At 39.5% G+C, this 12,421-nt stretch overlaps 1 protein-coding gene and 1 pseudogene across 3 annotated transcripts in view; one reads left to right on the top strand and one right to left on the bottom strand.

Moving 5' to 3' along the window:
* The window catches only part of LOC105481259 (phosphodiesterase 3A), a 312,844-nt gene that overhangs the window by 227,680 nt on the left and 72,743 nt on the right, over positions 1 to 12,421 (bottom strand). The gene's annotated exons all lie outside the window — the stretch shown is intronic.
* LOC139356843 (ubiquitin-conjugating enzyme E2 L3 pseudogene) lies at positions 5,116 to 5,570 on the top strand (annotated as a pseudogene).

Below are 12,421 nucleotides of genomic sequence, written 5' to 3' on the forward strand. Positions count from 1 at the left end.
TGGATAAAGAAAATGAGGTACATATACACCATGGAGTATTATGCAGTCATACAAAAATGAAATCATGTCCTGTGCAAGAAAATGGATGGAGCTGGAGGTTATTATCCTTAGCAAACTAACACAGGAACAGAAAATCAAATACTACATGTTCTCACTTATAAGTGGGAGCTAAATGATGAGAACACATGGACACATAGAGGGGAACAACACACATTGGGGTCTATTGAAGGCTAGAGGGTGGGAGGAAGGAGAGGACCAGGAAAAATAAATAATGGGTACCAGGCTCAATACCTGAGTGCCCAAATAATCTGTACAACAAACCCCCATGACCTGAGTTTACTTACATAACAAACCTGCACATGTACCCCTGAACTTAAAAGTTAATAAATAAATAAACAAACAAACAAACAAAGCCCTCCTCTTATTGAGCTTACATTCTAGTTAAAGAAGGCAGCATATAAGAAAATAACATGTCAGCTGGTAATACAAACAATGCAGAAAAATACAGTTAGGTAAAGATAGAGTGGTGAGGGGAAGCGTGAATGAATTGTTTTAAATAAAGTGATATGGTGAAGACTATTCATGAGGAAAACTGGAGCACAGGCAAGGAAGTGAAAAAATAATATATGTGTACGTTAGAAAAAAGTACATTCCTGGCAGAGGAAACAGTAAGCACAAAAAAATCCAAGGTAAAGATATGCTTAACAGGTTCAAGCAAGAGCCAGAAGCTGATGTGCCTAGAGTGAGTAAATGAGGAAAGTGTACAACATAAGGTCAAAGATATCACAGGGAGACAGATGATGGCTGAGCTCATTGCCTGGGTGAAGAATGTCAAATTTTCTTCTGAATGAGAGTTGGTGCAATTGCAAGATTGCAGAGAAATGGCATGGTCTGATTCACCTTTCAAAGGATTAGTTTTGCTGCTGTGTGATGAGTAAACTGTAAGGAGGCAAGAGTGGAAGCAGGCAACAGATAATTTCAGCAACAGATGATGGTGACTGTGTAGATAGTTAAATAGTGACACTCTAGATATTTGGAAGTCAGGTGGAATAAGATTTTCAGATAGATCGAATCTGAGATGTAAGAGAAACAGAGCTGAGGAAGAGGACTCAGAGCATCTGGAAAAATCTAATGGGATTATCAATGTGTCAACAACATGATTTCCCGAACATGATGCCTACTTATATTCAAAACAATGACAAAAAGTATCTAACATTTTACAGGCTTTTCCTGACTTCTTTAACCAAAAATTGAACTTTCTATTTTACTTAGTTCTTAGATACTCTTGACAAATCATGGTTCTCTCTTTCCATTGTTTTTGCCACCTACATACCGATACCTCAGCAAATGACTTCTACATTATCAAATGTTGGCCAGGCACAGTGCCTCACGCCTGTAATTCCAGCACTTTGGGAGGCCAAGGCGGGCAGATCACCTGAGGTCAGGAGTTCGAGACCCGCCTGGCCAACATGGTGAAATGCCGTCTCTACTAAAAATACAAAAAAAATTAGCCAGGTGTGGTGGTGGTCACCTATAATCCCAGCTACTTGGGAGGCTGAGGCAAGAGAACTGCTTGAACCTGGGAGGCGGAGGTTGCAGTGAGCTGAGACGGTGCCATTGCACTCCGGCCTGGGCGACACAGTGGGACTCAGTCTCAAAAAAAAAAAAAAATACATTATCAAGTTTGTCATCCAAAACCAGTCAATCACAAATCTCGGAAATAAAAACTCAACTTCACTGTGGTTGGCTTTTAAATCCCTTGCACCTACAGATTCAAAACAGTGGCAGGCAGGCATTAGATCGGAATACGATGGCATTCTTTCTGAAGGTGCCTAAAAGCAGAGGCTAAAAAAACTCTTTAAATCTTATCAAGACAGCATTGAGGAAATACTGCAAGAATAATTAGCAGTGTCTTTAGCGGGCGAATCAGGTGAATAATTCCCTACTTGGGGCCCCTTCAGCTAATCAACATGGTCTGAGCTACCAAAAGAGTGCGAGGGTCAGCAGCCATTCAGTGTCATGAGGCTGGCATTGCTTCCCTTCCATGTGTTTGCTGTCTATAGCTGATGTCTATCATTAAGCTAAAGTCAAATGATCCACAGCCCATGATGAGAGGGTGACTGTTGCACAATTCTACCAGCATATTCTCCCAGGTGGGTTTTGCAGATCATTAACCACATAAGATTCCCTGAGATGGAAAAAAGCTTCTCTGATCAAACAAATATAGCAAATGTTCTATCCTGCATTCCTTCTGTAAAAATTTACAATGTTCTTTCATTCGAGGTTTTGTCAAGTCCTGCGGTAACTAAACCATTAACTGCTTAACTAGCATTTCCCAAACTTGTTTTACCAATGAGTAAAGAAAACAAGAATCCTAATCTGAGAAAGGAGAAGAGGATGACCATTTAGAGACACATTGCAAAGGAAAACTGTCAAAACTTGGTGAATGATTTAATAAATGGATGAGAGAGATATTGAAGATGACTTCAATAGTTCTAATGCTGATGACCAGAAAAGGGAGAGAAATACACATTAAGACAAATGACTTCCAAATTCTAAAAAAATTATTTTGTTTCAGTTACACTCATTAGGCATCATTGATACGTTCCATGTGCTAAATAAGGCACTAAGAACAATGAACAAGAAAGAGACTAATCTTGTATCTGCACAGGTTAGACTAAATGGACCACTATGAGAACTAGTCTGATGCATGCAGAGGAATGCCATAATTCAGGAGCACTAATATTTTACTGGGATTAAGTACTCCCTTTGAGAATATGGAAAGCATTGTTCAGGGAAGCATTCCAAGCAGTAACATCTAAGCTGAGACCTATGGGGGCAGAGCATTTTGGTCAGGTGATGAGACATATTGTTCAGATACAAAAGCAAGGCAGACAGATCAGATGAAGAGCCAGAGAGTCAGGGTTAAACTATGCAACAAAGAGAAATGCAGTTAAGTGTGAGCTTAAGATGAAAGGGTGAAACACAGTTAAATAAAGGGTGAAACACAGTTAGATAAACAACAGTGTGTCAAGTACAACTGCAACCACGTTATAGGCATGGATATTTCTAAATGAATATAAAATCTGACTCTTTTCAAAAGAAGTCCAACACATTCATCTCACACATGAGAAGATTCTTTTAGATGCTGGGGTGCCATATAATGTGGCAGAATTAAAGGAAAGGAAATAAATCACCTTTTGCTTTGGGATCCTTCTCATATTCAAAAAGGTTACTGGGGCGGGCACGGTGGCTCACACCTGTAATCCTAGCACTTTGGGAGGCTGAGACGGGCGGATCATGAGGTCAGGAGATCGAGACCATCCTGGCTAACATGGTGAAACCCTGTCTCTACTAAAAATACAAAAAACAATTAGCCAGGCGCAATGGCAGGTGCCTGTAGTCCCAGCTACTCGGGAGGCTGAGGCAGGAGAATGGCATGAACCCTGGAGGCAGAGCTTGCAGTGAGCTGAGATCGCGCCACTGCACTCCAGCCTGGGCAACAGAGCCAGACTCCATCTCAAAAAAAAAAAAAAAAATGGTCACTGGTCCTTTCCCCCACAAAAAAATTAAAAACCGTAAGTGAATGAGGCTGGGTATTCTTGCTCATTCCTGTAATCCCAGCGCTTTGGGAGGCTGAGGCAAGCAGATTACTTGCGACCTGGAAGGCCAAGGTGGGCAGATCACTTGAGGCCAGGAGTTTGAAACCAGCCTGGCCAACATGGAGAAAGCCTGTCTCTACTAAAAATACAAACATTAGCCAGGCATGGTGGCGCACACCTGTAATCCCATCTACTTGGGAGGCTGAGGCAGGCGATTCGCTTGAATCCGGGAGGCAAAGGTTGCAGTGAGCTGAGATGGCACCGCTGCACTCCAGCCTGGGAGACAGAGCAAGACTACACCTCGAGAAAAATAAACATAAAAAGTAAAAGACCACTGAATAACTGAATAGTTAGGAAAACTGTTAATACACTGAGGTCTAAAACATTCTGAAGGTCTGAAACAAAGAAACATTCTTTGTTTGGAAGTTTGAACCAGATTCTTAAATACCTGACACTTACTATGACTTCTGTCTTCCACAGCCTTTTGTAAGTGATCAAGGCATATTTCCAAATACTAGAATTTTTGCTGACATATCTGAAGGGATTAAAAGGTAACTACTAGATTTAAACAGTGAGCTTTGTAAAACTGACTGCAAGCAACTTTCTGCAGGTAACTGATCTTTTTCACTTTCACTCAGCTGAAGTTAGAAACTGTTTCTTGCCTTCAACAAGTTCTCAGACCAAGTCAGAAGGAAGAGTTCTTGTGTATCCAAGTAAACTCAATTTTTGTTTGGCACCCATTTGCTCTTACCATATTCTTTGAATACCTACTGAGACCTGACAAGCTCAACATTCTGACATGCATCTTCATTTGTTATAAAAACACATTACTCATCAAATTATAAGCACATTCTCATACAGCATATTTGATATACCAGGGTGCAGCCAAATTCTAGGTGACTCTTGGTTTAAGACAACTTGAACGACTCCTTCTAACACCTTTAGCCAATTCTGCATTTGGATAGCATTCTCTCAAATGTTAAAATAACACGTAAAGGAGCATTGTCTATTTCAGGTATCAAACTTGTTCATCTTTTATAATATTCCACGAATCTGTTTTTCACTTTTCTCAAATAAAAGACAGCTTCAAACTGAAGGAGTTTTCTATTTTAAATACAATTATTAAAGTATATTGGTGTCCAGTGGGCTCAACAGAAATATGTGAAAATTTATTTTTACCTAATTGGCTAAAAGGTTCAAGAATATGGCACTGTCTCCTTTACAACCTCTTTGAAATTAGAATCCCAAAAGTCAGGGGAAAGGGCTAATTCACACCTGTGACCTATTGGCCCCTGGATGACAGGGACTAGGTCTCATTCACTGCTGTGTCCCCAGTGTTTAGCATAAACCTCACAATTTTGGGAAACTAGACAACTCTAGTAAGCACTCAATATATAATTATTGAATAAGTAAACAAACTAATGCAAAGCATCAAGCTCAACAAAATAAAGCATAATAAACAGCAATGTTGGGCTGCGATGCATTCTGGGAAAGGAGCAGCACCAAATCCAAGATGGCAGCCAGCAGAAGGCTGATGAAGGAGCTTGAAGAAATACGCAAATGTGGAATGAAAAACTTCCATAACTTCCAGGTGGATGGAACTAATTTATTGACTTGGCAAGAGCTTATTGTTCCTGACAACCCTCCATATAAGGGGGCCTTCAGAATCGAAATCAACATTACAGCAGAGTACCGATTCAAACCACTGAAGATCACACTTAAAGATCTGTCATCCAAACGTCCACTAAAAGGGGCAGGTCTGTCTGTCAGTAATTAGTGCTGAAAACTGGAAGCCAGCAACTAAAACTGACCGAGTAATCCAGTCCTTCATAACACTGGTGAATGACCCCCAGCCTAAGCATCCACTTCGAGCTGACCAAGCTGAATAATACTCTAAGGACTGTAAAAATTTCTGTAAGAATGCGGAAGTTTACAGAGAAATATGGGGAAAAGCCACCGGTGGACTAAAATCTGCCGTGATTGGTTCCAGTAAGTGTGAGCAGAGACCCCGTGCAGTGCATTCAGACACCCCACATAGCAGGATTCTGTGGAAACTGACACGTGCCACCGCCTACTGCGTTGGCAGTTACTTTCTACAGTTTTCTTAATCAAAAGTGTTCTAGGCAACCTGTAAATAAAGAATTAAAAATTTTAAGATGTTCTAAAAAATAAATAAAAATAAAAAATAAATGGCAATGTCTGTAAATGAAACAAACTCTGGTTGGAAAAACAAAAATGTGGTGTTGAAATATTTTGCTGTATTTTGCCTAATAAAATTTTATTTTCTTAAGCAACTATTAAAATGAATTAAGATTTGTCTAACATTTAAAAGAACGGCAATAACGCAGATTACTACTTCATCAAAAGGCTGAATCACTAGGAGAAGAAGTGATTCCTCTATATTTCAATCTTCTCTTCCTAGGGGACAATTTGAGAGGGAAATCTTTTCACTATTTAGGTCTGGACTATCCTGTTAATAAAATACAATGTTGAAATGGCTAAATCACATTGGCTGCTATGCAATACATTATTTTAGCTACAGCATTGCTTTTACAAAGTAGCTTTTACATACTTAGCAATCCAGCAGGTGATAAACACATATGTTAAGAAGGATTAATGCACTTTAATGGAGAGTAGTAGGAAACCAAAATAAATTCCATTTAAAGAGATTAACTGAATCTTTTGTAATAGGACCTCTTTTAAAATGCATGGAAACAGACATTTGTAAACTGTCTTCTTTCAAAATGTAACGTGACAATCCCAACTACTCAGGAGGCTAGGTAGGGAATGGGGATTGCTTGAGCCCAAAAGTTTGACACCAGCCAGGGCAATACAGCAAGACTCCACCTCAAAAAAAAAAAAAAAAAAAAAAAAAAAAAAAAACTTTTTAAATAAAAACCTTAAATAATGAAATGCAGATTACCCTTTACAAATAAAATTTTTTAGTGAATTTAAGAAACACCAATATCATCAATATTAGAAATTATGTAGGTAAGTGCCTGCATTCATATCCAAATTCATGAAAAGAGAAGGCAACTATTCATGTTTTGAAAACCAAGGCATAATACTAAACTGTCTTAACTCCAAGTTACTTTGGAGTACTTTATTCAGAAAAGTCTGTTAACAAAAGTAACAGACCTACCTCAGAATTTTTGTAGGTTACAATATTGTCCTCTTCACTAATCCACCCCTTGTCCCCGCCGCCCGCCCGAGGCAGAGGTTTGCTCTTGTTGCCCGGACTGTAGTGCATTGGCACGATCTCGGCTCACTGCAACCTCTGCCTCCCAGGTTCAAGTGATTCTCCTGTCTCAGCCTCCTGAGTAGCTGGGATAACAGGCATCCACCACTACTCCTGGTATTTTTAGTGGAGACAGGGTTTCACCATGTTGCCCAGGCTGGTCTCGAACTCCTGACCCCAGATGATCCACCCGCCTCAGCCTCCCAAAGTGCTAGGATTACGGGCATGAGTCACCACCTCTTCACTAATTTTATCCCATGTTTTTGTGTGAATGGAATTCACTGTCTACTTTGAAAGGATGATCATCAGTTTCCTAGAATGGACAGCCTTAATATTACTAATGGAGTTTTAATACATGGTTAACGGGTTCCTCGCTGTGACTTCCCATCTCAGTAAATGACAGATCCATCCTTCCAGTCTCTCCGAATACAAACCCATCTGTGTAAGAGAATGTAGGGAAAACCAGTGTTTCTCCTGCTCTCACACATCACTCAACACTTCTGACACCAGATTCTTCAACAGACACCAGCTGAGCATCCTCTAATTCGATTCAATCCTAACACTATCCACCTGGACATAGCATCACCCCTCAGTCCCTCATGACTGCCCCCCTCTTCAGATGCCAATTCCAAATCCCAGGTTGTGACTTGTACTTCGACCAACCACCTATACATCAGAGATCCTATAACCCACCTCTTTGGGTTTGATTACTTTTCCACAGCAGCTCACAGAATTCAGAGAAACATTTCATATATATTCACCATTATTAAAAAAAATTACAAAGCATGTGAACGAACAGCCAGTTGGAGAGCTGCATAGGGTGAGGTATAGGAGAAGGGGTGCAGAGCTCCCATGTCCTCCCTGGGTGGGTGTGCCACGTTCTAGGAACCTCCACATGTTCAGCTATGCAGAAGTTCTCTGAACCCTGTCCTTTAGGATTTACATAGAGGCTTCAATTCTACAGGTATGACTGATTGCACCACTGGCCATTGGTAATCAATGCAGCCTTCAGCCCTGCAGAGACTGAGAGATGGGGTTAAAAGTCCTAACCCCTGATCATGCCTTGGTCTTTCTGGTGAGCAGCCCCCATCCAGAAGTTACAAAGGGGCCTCCAGCCATTAGTCGTCTTATTAGCACACAAAGGATATTCTTATCAAGGGTTTTAGGAGCTGTATGACAGAAAACAGGGATGAAGACCAGATACATATTTTACAATATCACAATTAGCAAATTCAACTGGCTCTACTTTTAGAATATCCTCCTACCACCTTCATTGTCATCTCCAAGCCACTGTTATCTCTCACCTAGATGGCTTGCAAGAGAGAGGCTTGTCTCATGCTGCCTCCTTTGCCCATCTACAATCTGTGTTCCAGTTTCTCTTCCCAAGAGCAAGTGAAATGATGCCACTCCTCTGCAATGTCTTTACCAGAATAAAATCCGCGCTCCTCCATATTCCAGCACTGGCTTCCAGGCTGTTTCTCACTGCTGCCTTCAGGACCTCTTATCATAACACTCTTGTCCTTGCTCCACTGATGCGCCCTCACCTGTGAGATTTACGCTTGCTGTTTCTTCTGCTTGGACTGCATTTCCCTCAGCCATCCACATGGTTCTCATTTCCTTGCTTCTTTCAGAGAACTAAGCAATCGCCCCCTCATCAGTTTGTGTCTCTCTGATCCACCTATATAAGATAGCACACATCCCCCATAACTACCTACATCTAACACTCAGTCTGCTTTTCTTCACAGCATTTATTCCTCCAAATACATTATTAGCTAGTAGCATGAAATTTTAAATGAATAGAAGATCTACCTCTTCTTAACTAGAATTCTAACTGCTTAGGGTAGAGTCTGGCACATAGTAGGCAGAGAACGAATGGTCCCTAAAAAGTACTGACAAATCAAGAAGAGAATAAGATGATGTAGACCTGGCATCCAGGACACAAACTCCAGTGGTAACAAGAACACCGTCCCCACTACTCACCATGCTTGTTCCCGACCTTCCTCGAATGTGAGATTACCTCTAAGAATTAGCCTTCTTGCTAATTGTTGGCCTAGATACCATGAACTATAACACATAATGAAGCTGGAGGAAAGTAGAAAAAATAATGTCTTCCCTCACCCCATCTGAAAACAGTCAACACACGATTCCTCACTCAGTAGGCACTCAATAATACATGACTGTCTGAAAGTACAACCATTTTTATTTTACTAGAGAGGAAAGCAGAACGAGACAGATGACATTTTCTCACGACTTGAGCTTATACATTTGGAAGGAAGAAAGCAGTTGTAGTAAGAGAGGCAGACTCTTCAAATTCTCACAAAACACAAATTCCTAGTTTTGCTTTGGATGGGAAGGGCTTCATTTCAGGCACGTTGGGGGAGAAAGGGCAAAGGGAAAAATGCTCAGACTATGCTATTTTTAAGCTATTTGGTAAGAATGGCTATTTTTCCCTCTGATATTCTTGAACCACCCAAACGTCATGTTTCCATGCACTGCTGTCTGGACGTTATCAAAGGCACGGCTCTGAGGTGAAAGGAAGGAGTCAGTCATATGCTCATCTTCTCACATGCTGCTACCACTGCTGACTTTTTTAAAAGCTTTGTGACCTAGAAAGGAGATGTACGGTATGAATGATGCACGGACTGCAGAGAGCATAGGGCGTCATCAGTCTATTTATACCTCCAGGAAGGAAAAAATGAGTACAGGGCAATGGCTCTATATTCCAAGGACTGAGTATGCAAAGATTATCTGGAAGAAACAATAAACACCACAGTGAGGGTGGCATTTATGTCGTCAGTGAGAAAGAAAACGTGAGACCATATTCTCGTGTTCCTTGATCGTTCCAAAATTCTGTTGACTTTTAAAGAATTTCAAGTTGATCCCCTGATATGTCCCATGACTGCATAAAGCATCCCAAATCTGAGTTAAAGACACTGCCACCCACATTTTAATACAGCTTCACCTCATATGTGCATATGTATTTACATTTAGCTATAATCGATAGTCATTTGGATATACTATAAGTCCCGAGGGAAAGTTTTTCAGGGGGTTAAGAAAGTATCTGGAAAATCCTTACAGTTACTTATGTTACTTAACTCCAAAAAGGGGGAAAATGAGATTTACTCAGATTTGTACAATATGATACAAAAAAAAAAAAAATTCTCAAGGTGTGTAGTTCATTTATTTCCCTTAAGATGTGAAATCTTTCCAGGACAAAGCAGGGGAAAAGCACCCCGGCCCAGCTGCTAACAGTTATTCCTGCATCACTAGAAAATTTAATGCCAGGCTTTACCTCTCAACTTCCATTTGTTTCTAATGTAAGCAGTATAACATGGAGCCTAACAGAAATGATGTTCTGAAACGTACCCATTTTGCTCTTTTGCAACCCGTTTATTATTTGTGCAATTACTGCCAATTTCACTTGCTTTGGAGTTATTTTACTAGCAGTGGCGATGGGTTTGATGACAGCTGGCCACAGTATGAGGTGTTTTCTAAGGCTTGACATTAGGTATTTCCTAGTGCAAAATTTACTGATCCCACATAGGCTCCAACCTAGAGCTAGGATTCCTTAATGGAACACAAACTGATTTACTTTGAATACACTCAAGCTTCACAGCAAACACTTCCTGTTTCTATTACTGTCCAAGTCTTCTTACCATGTCTGAGGCAGACAATTTAAGACTTGATTCCTCACCCTTTCCCTTCATCTGCTGAAATCCCATTTAGTTTTAATGCACCAGGCATGCACTGGTATTTCATCCTATGCACTCCTTCCACAGCCTGACCTATAAAGGGCTGACACTGAGTCTTGGCTTGTTCGGATCAGAGAGAATTAACACTTTTATTTCTTTAATTTCAAAAGCTTCCAAGGTAACTTTTGAGCTTCTAAATGCCAATCAATTGTTGTCAAGACAATTATATTCTTAAACCAGCTGCTACATATAGGAAACACAGAGACTGACAGAAACCCAATGAATTTAGAATTCAGATAACAGTAAGTTTATCTGATTGACTATGCTTCTCAAAATGTAAATGGATGATACAAATTAACACAAGCAATTCATTTTATTTGGTTTGGGTTTGGTTTTTGAATGGGTTTGTGGGTTTAAGAGGCATTGCCCTTTGTTGTTTATATGTATTCAGTGTCAGAAAGGAAAAGTGAGCAGTGTGAAGTCTTCTTAGATGGAAGACAGGTTTAAAGGTTTAATGCACGGGGAAAACTGATATTCATGATGGACAGGTCAGGAGCTGGAGAGCAGGGATAAAGAAAGCAGAAAAGAAAACTCAGCTACAGGTACTCTGTAAGTGAAACTAACAGGTACTTGATAAATATTGGCTGGTTGATTACACAATGGAGGGGAAAGGAACAGCATGCTGTATCATCTTTAAACACTCCTCTACATGTACCACACTACTATGAATAGGAAATCGTTTTCCCTGTGCTCAATAATTGTAGAGCTCTCTTGTCTCTTAACTTTTTGCTACATAAACCAGCCCTGCAAGGTCCTCCCTCCCTCTTTTCCTTCTCTCATATTGCCACGGGGGAGCTCACCAAAGGAGTCTGCCTTCAAATGGAGATAAACCTAGCACAAACAAAATCAGTTGTGCTTTCAATAGGTTACTGAAGTACAAATATTCGGAGGGAGTTTCAAACAATTTGGCAAATTTTCTGAGAGGCAGAGTGATGATGTTCCATAAGAAAATTTACTAAATGAAAATAAGTAGAATAATACCTATTTCTCTTTTCAAAAAGAAATTTCATTTTCATGGAATTAGGGGTTTTTATGATTTCCATATTTAATCCATAACTTATGCTAATGCCTCTGTTTATAATTTTCAACATAATTACTGTGGGGCAAAAGAAAGCAAAGGGACCTACACAGACATATTTAATGTACACACAGCAAATGAAAATAGTCTTATGCAATTTTTAAAAAGCTAGTCAAAAAAAATGACTAGTCAAATTTTTTGAAGGAAACAGATATTTCTTTTGATTTCCTAATTTTATGTCTGTATCCTAAGTCACACTGACAGTCATCATTCATTCTAAAAAAAAAATGAGGTATTACCTAAATAGCTTATGTCAGCATTAATTGTTAAATAAGTACATTTGTAATTCCTCCTGTCACGCATATCCCCTTACATATCTATGCAGATAGTCAAGCTCCTATATCCAAGTTAGGAGTTAGGAATACAGTGGTATAGTTTATCAATATCCACAGATAGGACAGGGTAAGATTTCCTCTCATTTAACATTTATATTAAATCTCCCTCAAATCAATTTCTATATAATTTCTTGCAAAAAGAAATAAAAACCAGCAGTTAGTGCTGACAAATTAAACTAGGGGCAAATACATACTAAATATATACATTTATATATTTACATTTGTATATGTATATTTATATATACATTTATGTATTTTACACCTATACAGGAGCATTTCATTGTAGAATTTTGACTCATTCAAACTCTGTTCACTACCATTGACTGATAAATTATTTATGAAAGATGATCATGACCTCCCTTAAAAAAAAAAGGATCCCTCAAAGCATGATATATTTCTAAGAATAATGCAACCTA

Source organism: Macaca nemestrina, chromosome 10, assembly GCF_043159975.1.
Source record: "Macaca nemestrina isolate mMacNem1 chromosome 10, mMacNem.hap1, whole genome shotgun sequence".
Lineage (NCBI taxonomy): Eukaryota > Metazoa > Chordata > Mammalia > Primates > Cercopithecidae > Macaca > Macaca nemestrina.